The following is a 24,684-nucleotide window of genomic DNA, read 5'->3' as shown; positions in this document are numbered from 1 at the left end:
TACCAGCAGTGAAAAAACATGCAATATTTCAGGTGGGCTTGTCACACTGTGTATAATACAGTCAGCAAAGGTGTGTATAGAATAACCCTTCATTTCCAGAGCCCAGTGACTTATTAAAAAAGGAAGGGAAAGGAACTATTCCTTGAGTTACCTGACCGCTGAGGCTTCCCAGGGAATGCACTCTCAGTGACTAATTGTTCAGGGACAAACTAAAGCCAGCTAATCTTCTTAATAAATTGTGAAGTCTTGTATACCTCTTGGTTTTAGCGGTGGCTTTTCTGCCTGTCTGGAACAGGCAGCCCATCAAAACAAAGGGGTCATGACTTGGTGTATTTGTTAAAGCTAAAATCCATGTTCTCATACAACTCAGGCTTGACTTGACCTGGTTACACAAGTGTAGGTGGAGTGAAGTTTTCACAGGAATGAGAATAATGCAGCATTTTTGCTCAGCCATTAATAAGTATGCACACGTACACACAGAGTTCAAGAACCCGTCGTCTTGAAAACATTGTATGTCTGAGGATTATTTTCTGGCATAAGACAAGCACCATGACAGACTCGCAGGTCAGGGCATCTTTCAGCTCCGGCCCAGCGAACTCTTCAGTTGCACAGAATAAGATTTCAGGACGCATGGACATAATCTTTGGTTATGTCTCACTGAGCGCTTGTGCTGCATCATGTAAAAATGAGGGGGGAGGATTCGCGGCAGACAATCTGGGGGAAGAGGGACCATGGGAGCGAGGCATTCTTACCCAGCAGCCGTTTATTTCCTCGTGTTTAGCGAAGGGCTGGTTTACCATGTCACGAGAGGGAAGAAATGCTCAGGCATTCTGGAAGTGAGAGGAAGCGATGGGGTGAGAAGGTCAAGTCCTGGGACGGATGGCTCCTTGTGAGTCAGAAAGGACGAGTTTCGCTAAAGTGCTTTTCCTTTCTCCCTGACTTTTATCTCCAAGTTGCCAGGACCTTAGCTCTAGCCAGCCCAGGATTCCTTTTAGAAAAATCCCCCAGCGAAGACAGGCCAGCGCTACGCTATTGTCCTCTAGGATGTACTTTCTCTACAGGAAGGTCTTGTACAATTCAGTCAAGAATGGACAAAATCCTTCGCTCTTCCAGACATAAATCATCACAGTAAATGTTGTGCCTCCAGCTGAGAACCGCGACAATAAAGGGGCGAGCGCTGAGTGAAGACTGTGAAATTGGGTTGACCTAGTTAAAGGTGGTCCGTCTTTCTGGTGAGGTTATGAGGCTGGAAGGAAAAACAAGGTTCGCTGCTTTTGTGGCTCCGTGGCCTGGGCTGCTCAGATTTTACAGCTCTCTTTCTGGTTGACCTGCACTGCATAGAGGGGCTGCATGTCTCCCAGTGAGGCCGGGACAGGGGCCGAGTTGGTGGCATTCTTTTAAAGGGCTCGCAAGAGAGTGAATAGTGACAGTTTTTGTTCATTCGAAAGGTATTTACGAAGGACCCACCTCAGGGGAGCCATGGCTAGGGACTGTTCTTCGGTCAGGAGGTCGGAGAGGAAGGGAAAGATTTGTAAGGGACAGGAGAGGAATGCCCGGAGTGACTGCTGAAGTTGCTGTGCCCCTCGTCCCACACAGTGAGAAGGGCATGTGGATTCTCGAGAAATTAAAACATATGTAATGATAACTCCAGCAACATGAGGGAGACGTGGGCTGGGGGAGAGCACGTGCTCAGTGTGTGTGAGGCTCTGAGTGTGAGCCTCAGTCCTGAACAAAACGAAGGCTGAGTGTAGGAAACCAGAGCAGAGACATTACTTCCAGAGTTCTGTGCAGATCTGTGTGGGGTTAGAGCAGGTTTGTGTCATAGTGAATTGTAGAATAGAAGATAACATTTTAAATGCAAACAAAGCCCAGCTTTTTCCTGCTGACTGTGGAGTTACGCTGTGTCCCCATGACTTCCTGCCTCTATGGAGTTCTGATTAGCTATTAGGAACCCTAACAACTGTCTAGATGTCACCACCATCAGCAGTTATTTGTCATAGTCTCCGTATTTTATCCCATCCATCCATCCATCCATCCATCCATCCATCCATCCATCCATCCATCCATTTCTATTTATCTGTCTGTCAGCCAATCAATCAATCAATCAATCATCTTTCTTTCTATCTACCTACCTTTCTTTCTTCCCTCCTTCCCTTCTTCCTTTCTTTCTTCCCTTCTTCTTTTCTTTCTTCCCTTCTTCTTTCCTTCCTTCCTTCTTTTCTTTCTTTCTTCCTATCATCTATCTATCTATCTATCTATCTATCTATCTATCTATCTATCTATCTGTCTGTCTGTCTGTCTGTCTGTCTATCTATCTATCTATCTATCTATCTATCTATCTATCTATCTATCTATCTATCTTTCTGTCTTTCTATCATCCAGCTCTAATTTTAGAAGAGTCCTACAAGATGCATGGTATATCTGGAGTTTATGACTGAGGAAACAAAGACCCAGAGGTTAAATGACGTAACTTTACTTGTCTAGACTACAGTGGAGATGATTTGGGGGTCAGCTCCTTTGACATCAGCCCAGGTTCACCACCAGGAGAAAGAAACCCCACTTGTGTCCTAGAGCAGTATGCACAGAAATGGCTGCCCTGTGGATGGCCTCAGGCTACTAGGGGTCTTGCTTAGGTCTGTACTTCCATGCCATGGAGGAGTCTAGAGCAAAGAAAACAAATAACTGGTCACTTTCACAAAGGTGACAGGATTTCTTCTTCATGTTCAGCCAGCCACTCACCTTGCCCAGAATGACAGAATGGTACAGGGTGGGCTCAGGCAACAGGGTGGTTAGGTCCACAGTAGGAGTTTAGGGGAACCCTCAGATGCCAAGCCCAAGAGTTTGGTATATATATATTCTTTTATTTAGAGACAGAGTCTCCAATAGACCGGGCTAGCCTCAAAATCACTACACTATTGAGGATGACCTTGAACTTATGATCCTCCTGTGCCTACCTTCCAAGATTGGGTCTAGAGATGTATATCACCACACTCAGATTATTGAGTCCTAGGATTTGAACCTAGGACCTCCTGCATGCTAGACAAGCACCCCACCAATTGCACTGCACTCCCATACTAGAGTTTGGTGTGTGGATTAGGGGGTGCTAGTGAAAGTTAACTGTGTGTGTGGGGGCAGTCATGAAGTCTGCTTTCAGAATATTATCCCCATAGCAGTGTGCAGAATGGGCTGAGGGACACAAATGTGGTAAGTAATAAATGCCAGGCAATTGGCTGTAACAATCACAGTTTGGACTAGCATCTAAATGAACACAAAGATGGTTGTTATCTGAATAACTTGAGTCTCCGCTGCCTCCCCTGTCCTCCAACTGATTGCTGGGTTCTGTTCGATCGTCACGTGTTATTTAGTACCTCCTCTACTCCAGCAGGGCACCCTTCCCTCTGTTTAGCACTCTTAGCCTTCCACTTTACACGTGGCTATTTATGTCTGTCTCCATTGCTACAGCACTTCCCTGAGGAATCTAAATGTTCAGGTTGGGTCTGTTGCCTAAAGCATGCCTGGACTAAGATTACTGGAGCCAAGGAGATCTCTATCAAAGAAATAGCAACCTCGCTTCCTTGCTCTTGAACTCAGCTTCCAGAGTGGAATCCACTATTAAGTAAATAAGGTATTAACCAAATCAAACAACTTTTAATGACCCAGAAAAAAAATCATTGAGTTCACAGAGGGGGGAAAATGGGAAAGAAATGAGTAGACATTTTAGTAACATCTCCCAGTGTTACTAAAGGGGTCTGGGCACGCTGGCAGCAGTGTGACCCCATGGTGCTTCTTAGAAGGCTGCTGTACAGTTCATCTGGAAGACAGACTCCTGTCCCCAGTGGCTGCCTCACACATCCTCATAGACAAGAATGAGTCTTTCTTCCTCCATCAGTACATACTGAGTCTCACATAGTGACAACCCCATGAGGAACCCCAGGAATGTCAAAGTGAGGCCTCCCTCTCGGCCACTGGAGCAGGTCCAGGTGTGTCAAGAGATGTGTGAATAGGATTCCCCGTGGGGGCAGCCAGTTCAAGGGAGGATGTAAAGAACGAACCATGTGTTCTGTTGTGGCGAGATCAATTCTGAGCAAGGCCTTTGGGCAAGAGAAAGTGGGATGGAGTCACAAGCATTCTGGACAGGGGACGTGGCAGGAACACCGATTGGAGGCATTACTCCAGACTGGAGAGGCTAAGCAGCGGGTGGCTTTTGGCATTTGGGACTCGATTGTCACAGGAGACTGCCCCATCCTACTGCACACACATTGAGTTACATCCTTTCTCTGTGTAGTGACAATGGCTTCTAAACCTTCTCCAAACCTCTCTGTCCAGGGCTGGGCAGGGATGGGGGAGGGGCGAGGGCTGCTTTTTACCTACATGGATTGTTTTGGCAATGCTTGAGGGTCCAGGGAAGGCTGGTGCCACATTATATAAAGCTTTTTCCTTAGTGTTTGAAGAAGTAATCCAAATTCTAGACGAGGGAAAGACCTGGTCAGAAAGGCACAGAAAGACATGCCTTTGACCCACCCAGAAAAGGCCTGGCCTTGTGTTAAAAGTCTTAAAAGCTGACCTATGCTTTGGTAATGAAAAACTGCCATCAAAGAAATGTCTGCTTTTTACTACCTGTCTTTCCCAGGTCTCTAAAGAACATGTGGACTTAGTGTAGGGTGAGGGGCTGGGGTAGGTTGGAAGATGCATTGGTTAAGGATACAAAGCAAAGTTTTGATTTTTAAATTTTTTATTATTATTATTATTATTATTATTATTATTATTACTATTATTTGCATGTATGCATTTGATGGGGAGGGACATGTGTGCCGCAGCATGTGTGTGGAGGTCAGAAGACAACTTTGTGGAGCTGGTTCTCTCTTTCCACCTTTTTGTGGGTTCCGGGGATTGAACTCAGGACACCAGGCTTGTGCAGCAAGCACCCTTTACCTTTGGAGCCCTCTTGCCAGACCAGGACATATGTATTTTGAAGTGGATCTATTTCTACCAACACACAACTAACCAATTGTTCTCTGGTTTCCCTGGGCCATTCAGGTAGGACTTTCAGAGGAACGAGAGTCTTTGCCTTGAAGGTGCCGCCATCCTTTCTAGAGCAGTCTTGGCCTGAAGCAGATGTGAATGACTCTGCTGCTGTGCCCTGGGTTGTGACTGAGTCTCGCTTTATGGGTCGAGGATTTTTTTACACTCAGTGTGGATGGGGAGACTGATGTCCTGCAGACTGAATCTAAGCGCTGGACTTTTAACTGCAGCCCTGTATCAACTGAGAATTGTTGTTTTGGTTAACATTTCCTCATTAAACCAAACCACTCCACCTATCCACACAAGCAGTGTGATACCCAAGGAAGCATTTACGAAAGGTAATGACTGGCTTTTCCCCCTCCACCCCTTCCCTTGTTTCTGTCAGCTTTTCAGGCAATGAAAATGATCCCTAGTGATCCCTGGTTCCCAGCCTCCATACTAGAGGTACCATCTTTATGTTCTGATGTAAGAGGCCACAGGCCTTTGGTCTCCTTTTAGAGAAAGACTTTAAAAAAAAAAAATTGAAAAAATCTCTCACTGTCCTGATATCTTTAGCCAAGACATTCTCATTTTCTCACAGCCAGAATAAGCTGGGAGGGTGCAGGCGTCGACGCCGGCTGGGCCCCACGTGCGCTTCCCGCTGGCCCAGCGTGAGCCCCCGGGCAGCAGCATCCTTCAGTCCAGACTTCCCCGGGCCTGATTTATCACTCCCGTCTCCTGCTCTGGCTTTTCGCTGAGACTTCCTTCCAAAACCTTCAGCGCTGATCCAGGATTGTCCATGTGCGTTTTCGCTTTACCACTGTTGACGCGAGCTTTGGGTGAATGCCCAGACGGCACTGCCCCTGCCCTATCTGCTGGAGCCATCTTTAATCTGTCCAAACTCAGGTCTGTTCACGAGCTGCACAGGGTGGCACCTGTCCAAAGCCACTTCCGCCCTTTCCCCTGGTCCAGCCACATGGCGGCTTCACAGGCCTCAGGAGTGGGCCCAGACTTTTTGTAGCCTGAACCAGGCCTCCTCTGCCTACTTTCTCTGGTCAGTTGCATCAGAGATTTTTTTTTTTTCTTTTTAAAGAAAAAAATTGTCATAATGTTTTCTCAAGAGAATGAGAGTAGCCATTTATTTTGGCTTTGCTGTATGGGTTCAAGGAACTCTCCTCCCTCCTTTTCCAACGGTTCCTGCATTTGGCTCAACCACTGCCCAACCCCTCCGAATCCCACTTGCCAAAGCCGAAAACACACAAGCAAAACACCTTCCCTTAAATTAGTGGAAGGCTCCTTTTGAGAATGCTTAATGAAAATCAGGCGTTTGTTTCGGTGTAATGTTTCATTTCAGAAGCCAAAGTAAACTGGCTTTTAAGTCACGCCAACAGACAAAGGACCTTCCTGGGTGCTGAAGACGAACCTTCTAGATGCCTGGAGCTCTGGGTTCCAGCTTTGAGAGGAGCAGCTTGTGTGTGGGCATGCCCCCCTTGCCCTCCCTCACACAGCTCACATTTTCCTGTCATTTCAATGTCATTCTAGCTGCGTGGGGTGAGACTAGAATTTTCATTTTTGACCTTTGGATTTTTTTTTCTCCTAGTGTCTAGAGACAGTAAAGCTGAACTATTAGACTATTAAAAAAAATAGGTCTTGTGTTTCTCCAAATTGTAGAACATCTGAGACTGGTCTTGGGCTCTGCCTGAATCAGCAGCTGCCACTCAGCCCTTTTTCTCTGGGGTGATGGTGGGGACAGGTATGTGTTTAGTAAAGGGATTTTTAAGATGATGACGATAAGTACCACCATGTGTTGGTTACACTCCGCAGTCTGAGAAGGGTATATGATTTGACTCCTTTGAATAAACTCACAGGGTTCCAGGTCTGGGCTTTGGTTCTGTAATCTCAAACCATCTCATTGTTTTGTTTTGATCCAAATGACTGGGATGCTTCTACGTGGACATCTTGATGCCGCAGTTGGCAGTCTCAGACTCCTCTGAGTGTCTACACAGTCCTCGGTTTCGTTTCCGTTGGGCTTAAATTCCTTGTGAAAATGTAGCCAAAAGGCTAACCATTTGGAATGTCAGGTTCTTTCTCTGAGAAATAGAGGGGGTCCATGCCTTGCAGAGCTGTGTCACGAGGACTGAAGGTACAGTGTGTGTGTCTCCAAGCACAAAATCCATCGGGTCACTCCATCGATGACTGTTATAACTACGACAATGTTATCAACAGCTTGTACAAAATGACTTCATTCCTTTACTGTGGGAAACAGGGCAGGCAGGGATGCGCTTTGGAGAAATTATCCAAAGACAAATGCACTGTGCAGAGCTGCACGCCAGCACTGCTAGTCCTGGATCCTGGGGCTACTGCCCCCACCGCTACTACCGTGGAGACCGAATGTTGCCACTGCGACAGCTTGTAGCAGGAATCTTCAAAGTTCTTATTAATAAAATCAAACCTGAGCCAGGTATTGGGGTGAACACTGGAAGGTCAGAGAGACAGAACAAGCCACAGATAACCTCACCTGGCTAACTTCTCAGCTGGTCTTGTTTCCTCAGACTGGAAGCCTCTGTGTCCTCATATCCGAATGGCTCTCAGCTGAACTGTGCTGCTAGAAGCCTGAAAGCTTAACCAGCCAAATGCTTAACCAGCCAAATGCTTCTAGTTTCTGGTCCTCACACCTTATATATCTTTCTGCCTTCTACCATCACTCCCTGGGATTAAAGGCTCTCTTTCTGGGATTAAAGGCGTGAGTCACTATGCCTTGCCGTTTCCACTGTGGCCTTGAACTCACAGAGATCCAGAGGGATTTTTACCTCTGGAGTGCTAGGATTAAAGGTGTGAGTTCCACCATTTTCTAGCCTCTGTATCTAGTGGCTGTCTGTTCTCTGACCCCAGATAAATTTATTAGGGTGCACAATATTTTGGGGAACACAATACCACCACAACAGCTCTTCAGAAGGAACTCTCTATCTTGCTTTGTAAGTCTCCAGCTCCTACTTAGTTCTTGGTCTGGGTAGGACATCTACTTGCCTCAATTTAGGTCATATGCCTCATTCTACTACAAGAGATGCTGGGAAATTAAGTATTTGGCTTTCGGGAGGAAGGAAATACCCATTGTTTCAAAGCTCCCACGGGGGAGAAGAGAGTTCCAAAGTGTAGAGAAGAAAATAACATCATAGAGTACCCAAAGCCACCACATGTCTACTACAGTAAGACATCTGGAGTGGTCTTCTACCTTGAACATGCCTGATCCTGCCTTCTGAGACCTTTTTTTAAGAATCATTTTTATTTTATGTGCACTGGTGTTTTATTGGTGTTTTGTCTGTGCGTATGTCTGTGTAAGGCTGTTGGATCCACTGAAACTGGAGTTACAGGCAGTTGTGAGCTGCCATGTGCCACCTTTCTAGTACCCCCCCCCCAAGACCTTTAATAAGGTGTATAAAGTCCTGTCTCCTCCTCCCAGTTGGCTGTTTGATTGTCAACAGACCAAACAAAAAGCCCTTCCCTCAGCAGGTATTTACATGGTTTTCTTTCCAGACCTGAAATTATAATAAACAAAACACAAGTTGGTACTGTCCAACCAGCCTCCTTGGTGCTCAAATAAAGGAGAAGGCTGGAGACTGGGCATCCTTGAGAAGGCAGTCCTTGACTCATAGAATCATGGAATATTTGGGTGGAAAGAATCCTTGATCTGGTCCTACCCAGCTCTTCACTTCTGGAGAGTTATGTAGGACTCCCACCAATCGCCCTGGGCACATCTTCCCATTCATCTGCCAAGCTAGAGTCTCGGCTTGTGAGACACTGGAGGAAGGAAAGGAACTCCTTCAAAGCTGAAACCAAACCATCAGAGCAAGCAGAAGTCAATACAACCTTCCCCAAGAGCAATTTGATGATGTGTATTATGACTCTCAACAATGCTTACATCTTTGATTCACTAATACCTATTCTTTTCTCCAATTAAAAAGATATATATATATATATATATATATATTTTGAAACAAATTCTCACTATGTGGCCCAGACTGGCCTCCAACTCTATGTAGCTCAGGTTGGTCTTGAACTCACAATCTTGCCTCTGCCTTGGGATTCCAGGCATGTGTGACCAAGCCTTGCTAACTGATCCCTATTAAAAATCAAGCATAATTAACTGGGGAAAACTGAGAATGGGAGAGGTAGCCTTCCTCAGGGAAGAGCATACCAATTGGTTGTCCAGTACCAAATGCTCAGCCCTAAAAACATACATTCAAGTATGGACCAAACAGGTTATATTTAGGAACACACACATATGTCCATATGTGTGTGTGTGTGTGTGTGTGTGTGTGTGTGTATACATACATATATATGTAACAATTAGTACAAAAAATAAGATGCTATGAATTTGTGGGGGTATAGGGAAAGGTTGGAAAGAAGAAAGGGAAGGGATAAATATTATAATCAAATTATAATCTCAAAAAAAGAAAGAAAGAAAAGAAAAAAACTAAGACAGGTATTAATTTAAAGAAAGAAATTAAGCATAGGGAAAAGTATTGAGGGATGCAGAAAGGGTTGATGTTCCAGGATGTTCATTATAGCAGCGTAATATATACTAGAAAAATATTATTACTGATTTTTAAAATATATACCCACACCCACATATATTCTCATAAAATATAATAAGAAATATACCAAAATATCAATGATGATGTTATTTTTGGGTGGACGGATTGCATCCAAAATGAAAAATGTTTCAATACTTTCTTAGGATTTCTAGCACTTTCTACAGTAAATATGATACTTCGACAATTAAAAAAAAGTGTATGCATTGCCTTAAAGGTTTTCTTCACACAATGCTATCTTCAAAGAAACCAACGTGTAAAAGAGTTAAACCAGTTTTAGGAGGAAGGGCTGCTTCCAGATTTCCCTAGGGACCTTCTGGGTAGAAGGCAAATTAAAACCTGAAAGTTTAAAGTCAATCAGTTCGTCTTAATGGGCTTTAGATGGGGAAAACTTCCGTCAGTTCCCTTCCCTGGCACTCTTGTGGTCGGAGGATGAAATCCAATCATGGGGTCAGTTGGGTTTCTACATTCCATGGCAAACCAATTTGGCCATTTCTCTGCGTTTCCCAAAAGTTCTCTGACTTCCTAGACAGGAATAGTGAGCACAGGGGACCTTTATGCTGGTTGCTGGTGCACATCTGGTTTCTGGCCTGTACCAGATGGGCTCCCTTTCATCTGGCAAGGGAGGCAGGAGGGGATACCCGAGCCTCTGTAAGTCCAAGGAACTTCCTCAATGGTGGCTCTAATTTGGGGTGAAGTGTTTCAAGTTAAGTTTGGAGTCATAATGTCCCTTAACTTTAGAGCAATGTGCTTTCTATTAGTTTTCTCACCTGGCCTTTAGGCTCACAATTCATCCTGAAAAGTTTTTTTTTAAATAAGCTATTGATCAATATCTGATACCAAAATGTACTACATAAATATGTATTGAACATCTCTTATGTTCCATGCACTCGGGAACAGCAATGCATAAGAAAGATCTGACCCCGCAGCTAGGGATCTTTGAGGGGACAGACTGACTCTGTCTTCCCTGCCTGGCTATGGTTTGGTTCATCCCTGTCACTGACTGTGCCGGCCACTCCAGCTCCTTAGATCCGATGGCTTAGAAAGGAAACATTGGAAAATATCCAGCTTTACAAGCCCAGGGATCCCGAAAGCAGAGATGTACTGGGGAAGGGTGACTGAGTCCCTCCAGAGGCTGCGATTGACGGCATTGATGCCATCACCAACAAGGGAAAGAAATCAAAGAGAACGGACCGATGCAGCATCATCAGGCTTTGGTGAGGGCTAAACACAGACCATGCTCTGTCTCTTTCCAGGAACTTCTCTGAGCTGTGTCTGTGTCTACAGGTCTGTTCTTGGAGATTCTCCTCTCACTCTCCATTCCGTATTAAAACTCTTGGAGAAAAGAAGCCAGATCTATCTGTCCCTGTCTTTAGTGACCATCAAACTTCCCTTGTTAAGTCAAGTCATTCTCTCGTCCTGAAAGACTTGCATATTCATTCCTTCTGTGGCACTTTTCTAGACACCCAAATGGACCTTATCAACCATCCCACCCCATCCATCCCATCCCACGGCACCCCGTCCCATCCCACCCTATCTGTGCTGGCTAGACTGATGTCAACTTGACATAAACTCTAGTCATGTGAGAGGAGCAAACCTTGATTAAGGAAATGCCTCCATAAGATCAGGCTGTGGGCCAGCCTGTAGAGCATTTTCTTCATTAGTGATTGATAGGGGAAGGCCCAGCCCATTGGGGGTGGGGCCATCCCTGGGATGATGGTCCTGGGTTCAATAACAAAGCAGGCTGAGCAAGCCATGGGGAACAAGCCAGTAAACTGCACTCTTCCATGACTTCTGCATCAGCTCTGTCTCCAGGTTCCTGCCCTGTTTGAGTTCCTGTCTTGGCTTCCGTCAGTGATGGACTACAGTGTGGAAGTGTAAGCCCAATAAACTCTTTCCTCCCCAACTTGCTTTTTGGTCATGGTGTTTCAATGAAGCAACAGTAACTCTAAGGCATCATCCCATCCCATTCTATCCCACCCCACCCCACCCCATCCCATCCTCTCCTACCGCTTCTCATCCCATTCCATCTCTTCCTATCCCTGGACATTTCTTTATCCAGAGACCAAGCAACCTGAACTAACTACTACAATGCTCACAGTAGTAAATACTATTTAAAATGAGTCTAGCATGTCTTGTGAACTTAAAATACCTTTTAAATCTATTGAACACAGAAATGGTGCTTTGAAAAGTTCTTGGCTTCTTGCTTAGTGTCAGTTTTTAATTTAAAAGAAAAACTAACTCATGTATGAGGGTCCACAAAGGAAATAGTATCTCAGATAATTCAAACTAAGAGATTTATGTGCGTGTCAAATAACCACTTACGGTCGGGGTTGAGGGAACCTTTGAGGGAAATGGAGACACTTAGTGGACCTGGGCCTGCAAAGACAAGGGAGGAGCCTGCTTTGCTTCAGTGAAGGCTGGGATGTGCAGGAGCTGGCAGGAAGCATTGTGTCAAAGAGCTGCAGCCCTGACCAAAGTGAAGGCGCTGAGGTAGAGCAAGGGGAGGGAAGAAACAGTGCCCACTCGTTCTCCTCCAGACCGCTAATCTCCACCCGACAAATGCAACCAGAAGCCAGGGGTGGAGGGAGCCAGGTGAGGCATCCTTTGTGGTAGGCCTCCAGTCCAAGGGCCAGGGCAAAAGACAGTAGAGAATGGATTGTGTGGACAGAATGCGTGGGATTCAGAGTATAGTTGTACAGGGGCCAACTCTGTCACCCCAGTGTAGAACAGCTCAGATCACTGTTTCTATCCCTCTGACTAAATGCCGTTTTACCAGTCAGAACAGCCCCAGAACTGAGGGCGTTCCTAGCTTAAAAGTCTAATCCTTTCTGCAAATCATGGCTGGTTATCCTTGCAACAACATTTTCCTCATCTCTTCAGGAATATTCACTTGGTACTTAACTACATATTGGAAGATCCTACTTATTCTCCAACCACTGTAGGAGTTATCTTACCTCTTAATTTTCAATGAAATTCTAAGTAATCCTCTCCACTTGGGCCAGTATTTATATAACCAAATCTGCTCATTTTCTTGCTTTATTTATTGGTTTGTTTTCTTTCTTTATTTATTTGTAAAATTTCAGTTTTGTTTGATTTGACAACGCATCTCTGGATCTAACACATAGCCGTTTTGTTTTGTTTTGTTTTGTTTCTGGCTTAGAATCTGCCATGTTGGAGGCTCCATTGTTTTAAACTTTCTTTTTATTTATTCTTAGTGTCTTTCACATCCTGCATCCTGATCCCACCCATCTCCTGTCTCCTCACATCCATCCTCTGTCCCTGCAACGCTCCCCCCAATAAAACAAAATAAAATTTAAGAGAAAAAAGGGAGAAAGTGAAAATCTTGTCGAGGAAGGAGGCTCTATTTTCATTTCAGGGTTTGTATTTTTGGCTTTGTGAAGAACTTTTTTTTTTTTTTTTTTTTTGGTTTTTCGAGACAGGGTTTCTCTGTGTAGCTTTGCGCCTTTCCTGGAACTCGCTTTGGAGACCAGGCTGGCCTCGAACTCACAGAGATCCGCCTGGCTCTGCCTCCCGAGTGCTGGAATTAAAGGCGTGTGCCACCACCGCCCGGCTTTGTGAAGAACTTTTAAAACTCAGAATTGCTCTTGCTTAGTGGAGGCACTACTCTGGGGAGAGCGAAGGATCTTCTAAGTCTGTCTCGGGGGCTTTCAACTTCTTTTCACGGCAGCATACAATTTTTAAAAAGCATTTCCTCTCACACTCCTGTTTCCTAAAACAAAGCTCAGCATTGCCTTATGCTGGTATGATCTGTCCTGTTTCCTATCCTAGCCTATTGTGTTTCATTCTCTTTATGTTTTAAAGATGCCAGTACGTCCTGCGGGATAGATGTCAAACTATACTAGTGACTGACACTCTCAAGTTTGGGAAACACCATCTTAGACTTTCATTTTGTTTTGTTTTGAGACAGGATTTTGCTGTGTGTCCCAGGCTGCTGTTAAACATACCTCAGCCTCCTGAGTACCTGGGTTATAGCCATATCCAACCCTACATAGTATCTTCAGGCTAGTTTTAAAACAGTCCCAACACTGGGATCCATATTTAAGGAGGAGTGCATATGCCCTTAAATAATCATTTTCAGCCATCGTCCAAAGCGCCAGTCTCAGAAGTTTGCTTTCATTTCAAGAAAACCAAACTCGCTTGACCAGAGACACTTCTGGTCCTGGCTGAGGGTCTAGTGTTGACTCTTTGGCCTGTGGCTGCAAGTCAGAGGCAGCAGAGATGAAACTGTGGTGCACCAAATCCTCTTCCACAACACAGACATTTTTGCTTGTTTACTTTCACCCAGGGAAACCTGCCTGTGCTTGGCTGGTAACTATCCAGAAAACGGTTCCACTGCAGACTGATAGGTGTCCTGGGAGAGCAGCTAACTCTGAAATGCTCGCTGTAGAAGGGATGGGAGAGGCTGAGATTAGATTTAGAAGTCCTCTCTCCAACAAGAACCACACAGGAGGGAGTCAAAGGATGAAGACCGCAGCTGCTATTCGTCATTTTTGTACCGTGTATAAAGATACACAGTCTCTTAATTCTTTCTTTCTTCTCCTCCTGCCCCACCTCCTCATTTTCCTCCTCCTTCTTCTTGGTAACATCTTGTTTTGTAGCCCATGCTGGCCTAGAACTTAGCATGTAGCCCAGGCTGGGCTAGAACTTAGCATGTAGCCCAGGCTGGGCTAGAACTTAGCATGTAGCTCAGGCTGGGCTAGAACTTAGCATGTAGCTCAGGCTGGCCTAGAATTTAGCATGTAGACCAGGCTGGGCTAGAACTTAGCATGTAGCCCAGGCTGGCCTTGAACTCACAGGATCCTTCCTGTCTTGGGTTTCTGAGTGCTTCAATGCAGAACTGAGCCACCATGGCAGGCTTTCACTTCATTTTTAAAAAAATTTGCTGAGTTGTTGCTGTAAGGCACAAAGTTGCTATAATTAAGGCAGAGAGAAATGTTATTATTGCCATTTTGTGTTATATGCATGTGCATGTGTTTATGTGTACACGTGTACACATGTATGTGTAGAGGCCAGAGGTTGGTATTAAGTGTCTTCCTCAGTCACTATCTTATTCTCCTTCCATGGTGGGATCTGAAAATGGATCTCAGATCTTTTGGTTTGTAAGGACACTTTTTACCTAGTGAACCACCTCTAAGGTCTGTCTCTATCCCAATTTTTGAGCCTGGAGCATGGATTCAGTTAAGCTGGCTAATCAGTGAACTTCAGGCATCTGCCTGTCTTCAGTCTTGGTCGTGTAGATACACACAACTTTTAGATGGATGCTAGGGATCTGAACTCCGGGTCTTACGTTTTGGTGGCAAGCACTTTATTCACAGACCCATCTCCCACACCCCAGTATTACCAACTTTACAGGAGCAAACTGAAACTCCAGATGGTTTCAGGTTTTCCAATCACGGAGTGTGGACGAGCTAGGAATGGCTGTCATTTCTTTCTCGTGACTGTCCTGCATCTGGCACACGGGAAAAGGAGTCGAGGGAGGTTTCTTTTTGCTACTGGGTGTTAGAAACATGTGCTGGGTTGAGGGCCTCTTCTAGTTCCTGGGGCTACATGAGGAAAGATGGCACCCCTGAATCTGGATTTGGTGAAATTCCAAGAGTAAACCAAAGAAATCATTAGAAACTAGAAAACAATATCATTATTCCTTCAGTTGAGGGTAGGAACAAGTGCAGTTCTGAGAGCCAGTTAGTCTGGCATTATCATTTACAACTTGGTATCTGTGTGAAAAGTAAGCAACATGTTAACCACCATGTGCTTTTGAAATTTAATTAGTGAGCCAGTGGAGTCTATATTTAATGTATATAATTGTACAGTTTTGATTTAACTTGTGAACAGGTGAGCAACTACATTCAATGTGTGTAAGCCATATCTGGTTGCCTTCTTCCCCTCCCAAAAGGAAAATGCATTAAATGCTTACATATCTAGAGGAAGAGAATTGAAAACTACAGAAATGAAGAGGCATGGTCTGTGTGGTAGTTTGAATGAAATTGGCCCCCATAATCTCATAGGGAGTGGCATTATTAGGAGGTGTGGCTTTGTTGGAGTGGATATGGCCTTGTTGGAGGAAGTGTGTCACTGTGGGGGTGGGCTTTGAGGTTTCCTATGCTCAGGATACCGCCCAATGTTGCAGTTTGACTTCCTGTTGCCTGCAAGATGTAGGACTCTCAGCTATTCCTCCAGCACCACATCTGCCTGCATGCCGCCATGCTCCCAGACATGATGATAATGGACTGAACCCCTGAAACTGTAAGCTGCCCCCTCACTTAAACATTTTCCTTTATAAGAGTTGCTGTAGTCATGGTGTCTCCTCCCAGCAAGAGAAACTATAACTAAGACATCTGCGTCCATTGCAAAGGGCAGAGAGGATACAGAATAGAGGAGAAAGGCGCGGGGAAGGGTCGATGGCTTTGGGACTTTCAGAACAAACTAAGAGTGCTGTCATTTCAGAAAAAGAAAATTAGCAGAGAGTCAATCTAAGAATCTAAAAAGAGTCAGTGTGCACACTCACAGCAAGGTGGATTCCAGCCATCTCATGCCAGTTAAGTTTCAGCATGCTTGAAAAAAAAACTTGAAATTTTGCATCAGAGGGACGAAACAAGTCGAGTGTCATGGTTCACACTCATAATGTTAATCCCAGCCCTTGGGAGGATTACTGCAAGTTTGAGACCAGCATTGGCTACATAGGGCAGCATGAGCTCTGATGTGAGTCCTTGTCTCACATAAGTAAGGAAGTAAGTAACTAAGTAAGTAAGAGGCCAGCAAGATGGCTCAGGAGATAACTTGCTGCCAAGCCCGCTGACCTAAATTCAATCCCTGGAACCCACATGATAGAAGGAGAAAGTTGTGTCCCCCAGGCCATCATCTGACCTTCACAGTGTTGCCATGGCATGAGAATGCCCCACTCCCAAATAACTGAATAAATGTATAAAAAAACCCAACTAAATAGAAACATAAAATATATTCACAGACAAGACCGGAAGCCAAGTATACCTTCTGGGTCCTTAGACCTTCTCATTTCCTTTATGTGACTCAGTTCAAGTTACGTTGGCTGAGTGAGTTAAGTGGAGATTTTTAAGGTCTGTTGGATGCTTATCTGTCTTATGTAAATATTGGGAAAATATCACTGTGTTTCAGCTTTCCAGGGCTTAAATTGCCCATAAAATAACCATTCTGGTCATTATATTAGCCAAAAGGAAAGCAAGGCAGACCCCTTGATGGTTAAAACTTCAGGGTAGGTTTCCTTTTGAGATAGGTCCCCAAACATTAAGCTTGGAAAACCAAGATTTCAAAAAATAGAATTAAAACAAGTTGGGGAAACCCACATACAATTTTAAAATACCTACATATCCCAAATAATGCAAATTCCAAAGTCGTGGACTCACAGACTCAAATGCTGTGGTGGTGCTTGGAGAGTACAATGTCTTCTCAAAAGTCCAGTGGCTCTGGAAACTTCATGTTGCTTCTTAGGAAAAAAAAAATTGTGATTAAAACAGTCATGGTTCTGTGTAGACACCATCTTTTAAAAAAAAATCTCAGATGACTTTCAAATTGCCTTTAAAAACAAATATTTCCATTAAATTTGACCCCCCCCTCCCAGAAGAAATAGATGCTTAGCTGCCTGCTAAGCCTCTTCCCACCCTCTGGCCCAGGCATTCTGCCTTGCATTATTGGTTGTCATGGTGAGGTCCCTGTTCCAAACCAGGGACCCATCAAGGGATCTGTTCTCATGAAGATTAAGATTAAAGATTAGGCCGGGGGTGGCACACGCCTTTAATCTCAGCACTCAGAGGCAGAGGCAGGCAGATCTCTGTGAGTTCCAGGCCAACCTGGTCTACAGAGTGAGGACAGCCAGGGCTACATAGAGAAACCCTCTCTTGACAAACAAAACAAACAAACAAAATGATTACAGATTGGACACCAGTTCTGTGGACACCACCTGAAAAGTGGGCTCTGCATTGTCCAATCAGATTCTTTGTCAGTCCTGTGCAAATAAAAGGTGAAGAACAGAGACCCGAGTCTGGGGTCAATGTGGAGAGAACAAATGTCATGTGGATGCAACTGGAGCAGTGATTGGAAGGGCCGACTCATTAGGCAGAATCTTCTCTCTTCCAACTGGACATGGACAGGAGCTGACTTTTTCTTTTCCTTTTTACTTTTTAGTATTAACTTTTTTCTCCCTTCAAGCTTAGCCAGAGACCTCATGGAGGTCTAAACCCAAGCCAAGCTTGATCTGTTTTAATTCAACCACTGTTGATTTATGGCTTAGCAAAAAATGTCTGAGGCATTTTTTTAAGCTCCTTTTTTTTTTTACCTCAACTTACCTCTCACATCTCAAACACAGGCGAAACGGTTCAGGCTGCCAGAAGACAGAGGCAGCTTAGGAGAAGACGCAGGCTTTGGAAGCTCCAGATCTCATTGAGAAAGCCCATGAAGGCAGCTTAGGAGAAGACGCAGGCTTTGAAAGCTCCAGATCTCATTGAGAAATCCCGTGAAGAGTCATAGACAAGCGGGAGCAGATGTATGGAAGACTAGGTATCACACAGTAAGCGCCTTCGTTTGGTTTCCGTAGAATCAAATCAAGTCTAAGACAGAGTTTAGAAGGGAGTCGGTGCAAGTTTAGAGGAAGTCCTGGGGGAGGGACTGGGGTTTCTGGTGTCTGGGGACACCAAAGTTCTCTCTTTTTCAACTTATTCTCTTTGCCCTTCTTTATTATTTACCTTCTTAAAAAGTGAAATTAAAGTGCACACACACACAACACACATGCACATGCACGCACAAAACCTCTTGTTGTCTTTTTTTTTTTTTTTTTTTTGTTTTCAAGACAGGGTTCTTGTTGTCTTATTGTCTGGACCAAAAAAAAAAAAAAAAATCTGTAGTGAATTTTCTTTTCTACCTAGCTCTGGAATGTACATTGTTACACAACACAAAAAGGAATTGAGACTCATAAGCAATTACCAACCACAAATAGAAAACCAAGTCCAGGCCACTGGTGCCTCCTAGCTCTGGCTTCTAATGGAGCCAATGGGGCTCACAAGAGGAGATCCTTTGTCCCAGGCTGAGATTTTCATCTGCCCTTAGCTGTGGGCTCAGAATTTTCAATTTCATTTTGTTGTTTCTCTCCCCCCACCACTTCCACCCTGTATGAGCACCCATCTTGACCTTAAGAATGTGAGTTGAATGAAGACCAATCATTCATTTTGCCTCATTTTCCGCACTGTGATTTCCAGCCAACCTGTTCTTCAAACAGCATGCACAAGAATAGAGAGAAGAGAGGTCCGTCTTCCTGGTGCTTAACGTGGTCCCTGATAGCTGCAAAGTATCTTCCTTACCAAGATACCTTTGAGAAACTGAGATGGGCCCTTCTCTGCCCCGAAGTACTTGTGTGCTATGATTTTCCACCAGCTACCTCTCTTCACGGCAAATGGCCTGGTTAAGCTCTTGGTTGCTTACGCACACCCAAAACTTGAATTGCCTTGGCTCAGAACTATAGTTACTGATTTTGCTTCTAATGCTTGAAATGCTTCCACCATCTTTAGTTTCTCAATGTCTAAGACATGCTTCCACTCTTCTCTCCTGTGACTACAGTTAACTCTCTAGAGACCAAGGCATTATGTGTGCCATATATTAGATCCCATGCCACAGACATCATCTTGGCTATACATTACATAATGGCTTAATGGGCAAAAATAGACCTGACAATGCACACCAATAAAATGGGTGAGCAGAATTGTGTTCAAATGCAAGAGAAAAGTATGAGTCTTGTCGTACCTGCTGTGGTGGTTTGGATGAGAAGGACCCCCATAGGCTTATATGTGTGAATACCTGGACTTTTGGGGAGAGATTAGGAGGTGTTGCCTTGTTAGAGAAGATGCATCACTGGGAGTGAGCTTTGAGGTTTCAAAAGTCCACACCAGGCCCAGTGTGGCCTCTCTACCTCCTGCTTTCGGATCAAGATGTGAGCTCTCAACTGTTCCTGCCAACACGCCTTCGCTTTGCCATCATGGACTCAAATCCTCTGAAACTGTAAGCTCAATTTAGTGCTTCTTTCCTAAGTTGCCTTGATCACAACAGAAAAGTGATGAATATACATGCTTTTGCCCAAACAGGACGACAGTACTTCTAAATAAACCATGAGGATAATCTTGACATTCTTTGAACATTTGCAATAGCCTATGTGCTCCCATAAAAAGCATTTCGTGACTATATCTCATGTCACCCTCATGTTAAATCCGGGAAACTTACTATGTACAAGTAGATTCTATAGCTGTTGGATGGGTTCTACCTGCTCAGTCTGGTTCAGTTGGTTCTTATCTGGGGTTATGCTGGCTTCAGTGTTGTTTCTTACTATGTGAAGACTTCATGGCATGTTTCTGTATGCTGTATCTGTGTTCCCTGTATTACTAGTTGCTAAGAAAAAGAGACCCAGGACCAGCTGCTTCAAGAACAGAAACATGTCTTCCTTTCTCCTGTAAAAGTCCTGAAGCAGGTGATGGTTTGGCTACTGGCTGTCCTCTACATGGTCACACTCCATAGTTTGTCTTCAACATCTCTTGGTAGGATTAGTGGTATCAGACCAGAAGCAGCATAAACCACTCCTCACTTTGGAGAAATTTTCACACCTGGGCATATCTAACTTCAAAGGAGTCTGGAAAATGTGGGTCATGGGCAGTTAGAGTCCTTAGTAACAAGAAAGCAGCATTGATTGGACTTTAGTGAGAAGCTTATTGCGTTCATCCCAGTCTCCAGTAAGTACATCGTAAGCAGTAAGAGAGCAGTGTCTGAGTCCTGTGTGTTCCTATTACCAGGCTAAACACCTGCCACAGAACTAACAAACTCTTGCCTTCTCTGCCAGCGCCACCTCCTTTGGTATTTGTGGCAGGTATCACTAATCAACCCTAGCACTTTTCCCTGCTGAACTTGGATATGACTCAGAATCCTTTGCAGTACTGTGCCCCTGGAAGCCATGAGCAATAAATGGGAACTGACACAGGATCTGAATCCAATTAGCCCTTCCTGATTGTAGATATACAAACACTGACTAGAGAAGAAAGAACCATAGTCATTTTCCTTCTGTTCCCAAGGAAACAGATACATCATTAGCTGTGGTGATTTTAAAATGTGTTTTCAAATACTTTGACATGCTATCCTTGAAAAGGTGGGGTTCACTTCCCCTCCCTGAATGCTGGCCACAGATGACTCACTCCTAACAAGTACAATGTGGCAGAAGTCATGCTATGTGGCTTCTTAGACCAGTGGTTCTCAACCTTCCTAATGCTGCAACTCTTTAATACAGTTCCTCATGTAGTGGTGACCCCAACCATAAAATTACTTTGTTGCTACTTCATAACTGTGATTCTGCTACTGCTATGAACTGTCATGTAAATATCTGATATGCAGGATATCTGTTATGCGACCCTCCCACAGGTTGAAAACCCGCTGTCTTGACTGTCATGAAAAGGATACAGCTTCTACTTGGCTCTCTCATTTCCAAAATTCTTACCCTGGGAAAGGCCAACTGCTATGTGCTGAGGACACTAGAGCAGCCTTGTGTCATTCACAAGGAGGGGAACCGAGGTTCCTCAACCAACAACCAACCATAGAACTGAGCTCTATCATGGAATCAGATCCACCAGCCCGTCAAGACTTGAGATGCTGCACCTCAGATAGCAGCTGACTATGACTTGTGAAAGACCCCCAAGTCATGGGCTCAACTGAGCTGGCCCCCCAAACTTTGATCTATAGGAACATAGATCAGAGAATAATAAATGGTTATTACTACTTTAAGACACAAAGTTTTGTTGTGTGATAGTTTGATTGCATTCTGACAATAAAAATTCCCCTGAATAAAGAATTCAAAGATTCTGCTTTGAATCAGAGAAGCGGCGGTGAAGTGACCAGTGACCTCTTATCTCTTCTGTTCCTCCATCCAAAAGAACTGAGAGCCTCTCTAAGCCCTGCCTTACTACTTCCTGTCTCTCTATCTGTCCTCAGTCCTCCAAAACCTCTATGGTTAATTTTGGTCAGCTAGTGGCTAGCTCTGCCCTCTGATTCAAAGAGAACTTTATTGCCAGATGTGATCAAAATATCACACAATGAAGTCTCGGGGGTGATGTTATGTAACAAATAATATAGACAAATAAATATGACACTTGCTGTCTTGGAACAGAAGGTTGGAAAGTATCCAGAGAACTTGGAGCGAGGAGTGGGATGCTCCTTTGGCTATTGGGCTGCTGCAGAGAGAGCTGGGCCTGACTTGTACCATGCAGGGAATGAGTACATCTTTATTAGGTTACAAAACACAGACTTGATATTTTAGGGAAAACCAACAGATGCACAGGAGGGAGGAGTGCCTGTTGTGTGGTTCCCCCCACTAGCTAGATCTCGCTGTGTTTGGGTATGCGCACAGACGCAACACTTCTCTTTTTGGCTCCAACACATCTACCACACCGCGCTCTTAACCCATATTCTACATGGTAGGCCCTGTGGTAGACAGTCCCTCAGCTGCTCCTGAAATGGCTGCTCCTACCAAGTACCGTTCTAGTCAACCCACCTCTCACTGTACATGCTTCTGTTCTCCGTTCCAGTCATTCAGTAGACTTCACCTGGGGGGATGAGGATAAGCCCACTTTCCCACCAGCCTCTCTACTACAGGGGTTCTTGACCTGGAGCTGTGTTATATATGAACATGGATTCTTTGGTGAGACCAATAACTGACACATTTGAACTCTGTGTGTGCGCCTAGGTGTGCGTGTGTTGTGGAGGCCAGAGGGCCACTTCTGGTATCTTCCTCTACCACATTCCACTTTTAATTAATTAACTGATTGATTGATTTTTCAGACAAGGTCTTACTATGTAGGCCCCAGCTGGCCTTGAAATTGCAGAAATCCTCTTGCCGGGTGCTGAGATTAAAGGCATGTATCACAATGGTTAACATCCATCTGTAGTGATTTCTTATTTTTAATTATGAGTATGTGTGTCTGTGTTTGGGTATGCGCACCTGAGTGCAGGTGTTCACTGAGGCCAGAGGCATCTGACCCCTCTGGAGCTGGAATTAACAGGAAGTTGTGGGCTACCTGATGTGGGTGCTGGGAATGTAACTCTGGTCCTTTGGAAGGGCAGCAAGCACTCTCTAACCCGGCCCCATCCCTATTTTTAGATAGAGTCTCTCATTGAACGTGAAGCTTGCTGAATTAGCTAGGCCTGCTAGCCATTGAGCTCCAGAGACCCACCTGTCCCCACACACACCCCAGCACTGGGGCTGCAGGCCTGTGTTGCTGTAGCCGGCCTTTTACGTGTGCTGAGGAGGCAAGCTCAAGTTCTCTTGATTGTATGGAAGCACTTTGCCATCTGAGCCATCTCCCTACCCCCATTCCAACTTTAACATTTTAAATTAAGTTTCCAACATCTTTGACAGTTTCATACTGATTTGTTTTTGTTCTTGTTTTTAGAGACAGGGTATCTCTGTGTAGTCCTGGCTGTCCTGGAACTCAATCTGTAGACCAGGCTGGCCTCGAACTCACAGAGATCCTCCTGCCTCTGCCTCCCAAGTGATGGGATTAAAGGGATGTGCCACCACCGCCTGGCCATCCACACGTTTTTTTACAATGAAATTTTAAGTCATTTCACCCCACCTATTACCCTTTCTCGTGTCTCCTACTACTGAATCCCTTCTTTCCAACAAGTCTCCTTCCTAATTTTGTGTCTTTATTTGTGTGTGTTTCCCACTGAGTTTAACCAAGGCTGCTTACATGAGCACCGGTTGGAGGTTATTAGCAGGAATGTGGGCAACCGGTTAGCAACTGTAACATGGAAGAAATGGATACACCTTTCCCAAGTTACCATTAACAGTCAACGGTCCGTCAGGGAGGGGTGGGGCTTCGTGAGCCCTTCCCCTTTCCGGGATGACCAGTTGATGAGGCCAAGCTTGTGCAGGTCTTAGGTACAGCTGTAGCCACAGTGAGTTCATCAACGCAATATCCATACTCTGTCCTAAAGATGTCTCTTCGCACAAGCATCCATTTCTCCTTAGCTCTTTCATTCTTTCCGGTTCTTCTTCCTTGATGCTTCTTGCCCCTTGCAAGGTGTGATATAGATGGTCCACTTAGGGTCAAATACTCCACTGCCCCTTATCTTTGGCTTGTTGATTCCTTGCAAGCCTCCGCATTAACGGCTGGCTGCCTGCTGCAACACGAATCACCTCTGATGGTGGCTGAGAGTAGCAGCAATGTATGGAGTCAAACACGTGTACTGAGATGGCATTTGGCCCATGCATTCATTTTGCAAAGTGATAGTAATAGGTTCCCTTTTAGGACCTCTAATCTCTGCCACCAGCTCTGGTCAGATTTGCAGGACCAGGCATAATTCCTTCCGTGAGGCAGTCCTTAAATCCAATCAAAAAGCAATTGGTTTCCCCCATGACGTTTAGCAACTATTTCACCGACAGGCAAATCTCGCTGGGCTGAGAACTACTGTAGTGTGCATGGTTCACAGCTGTGTATGACTGCCAATAACTTTTCTCCTTTAGCAGCATACATAGCACCTCCGTCACCATGAAAGTTAGCCAGCGTATGACTGCCAATAACTTCTCCCTTAGCCGCATACATAGATAGCATCTCTGGCAGCATGAAAGTGAGCTAGCAGGACGATGCCTTCCAGGTAGATTTTTCCATGTCCTGTGACCAAAGTCACAGCAATAGAGCCTTACCATCAAGTTTTGGTGGGCAACCAAGAGCAGTGGCAAAATTGTTTATGGGATCTCTGGGACACATGTAACCGCCGATTCATAAAGATGTACCCCACACCAGCCGCTGTGACTTTTATTTATTAACCTGTCTTTTAGAAAGGAGCAGTGTATGTCTCTGCCACACCACATACCTACATTCAGACTAAGCAAAGGTAGGTCATTTGTTTTTGAATTGCCAAGGAATTCTTACCACATTAAGGAGCAGGGATGAGCCAAGCTTTGCTGAGGGCTAGAACCCTCCTAGCTTTATTGCTGGGGGATGGGCTGTGCAATTCTTCAGTGACTCAGTGATAAGTTGCCCTTGTTCCTGTAAATTACCTCCCGCCC

This window comes from Peromyscus californicus, unplaced genomic scaffold, assembly GCF_007827085.1.
Source record: "Peromyscus californicus insignis strain IS unplaced genomic scaffold, ASM782708v3 Scaffold_4__1_contigs__length_199733344, whole genome shotgun sequence".
NCBI lineage: Eukaryota > Metazoa > Chordata > Mammalia > Rodentia > Cricetidae > Peromyscus > Peromyscus californicus.
This window is presented reverse-complemented; position numbering follows the sequence as displayed.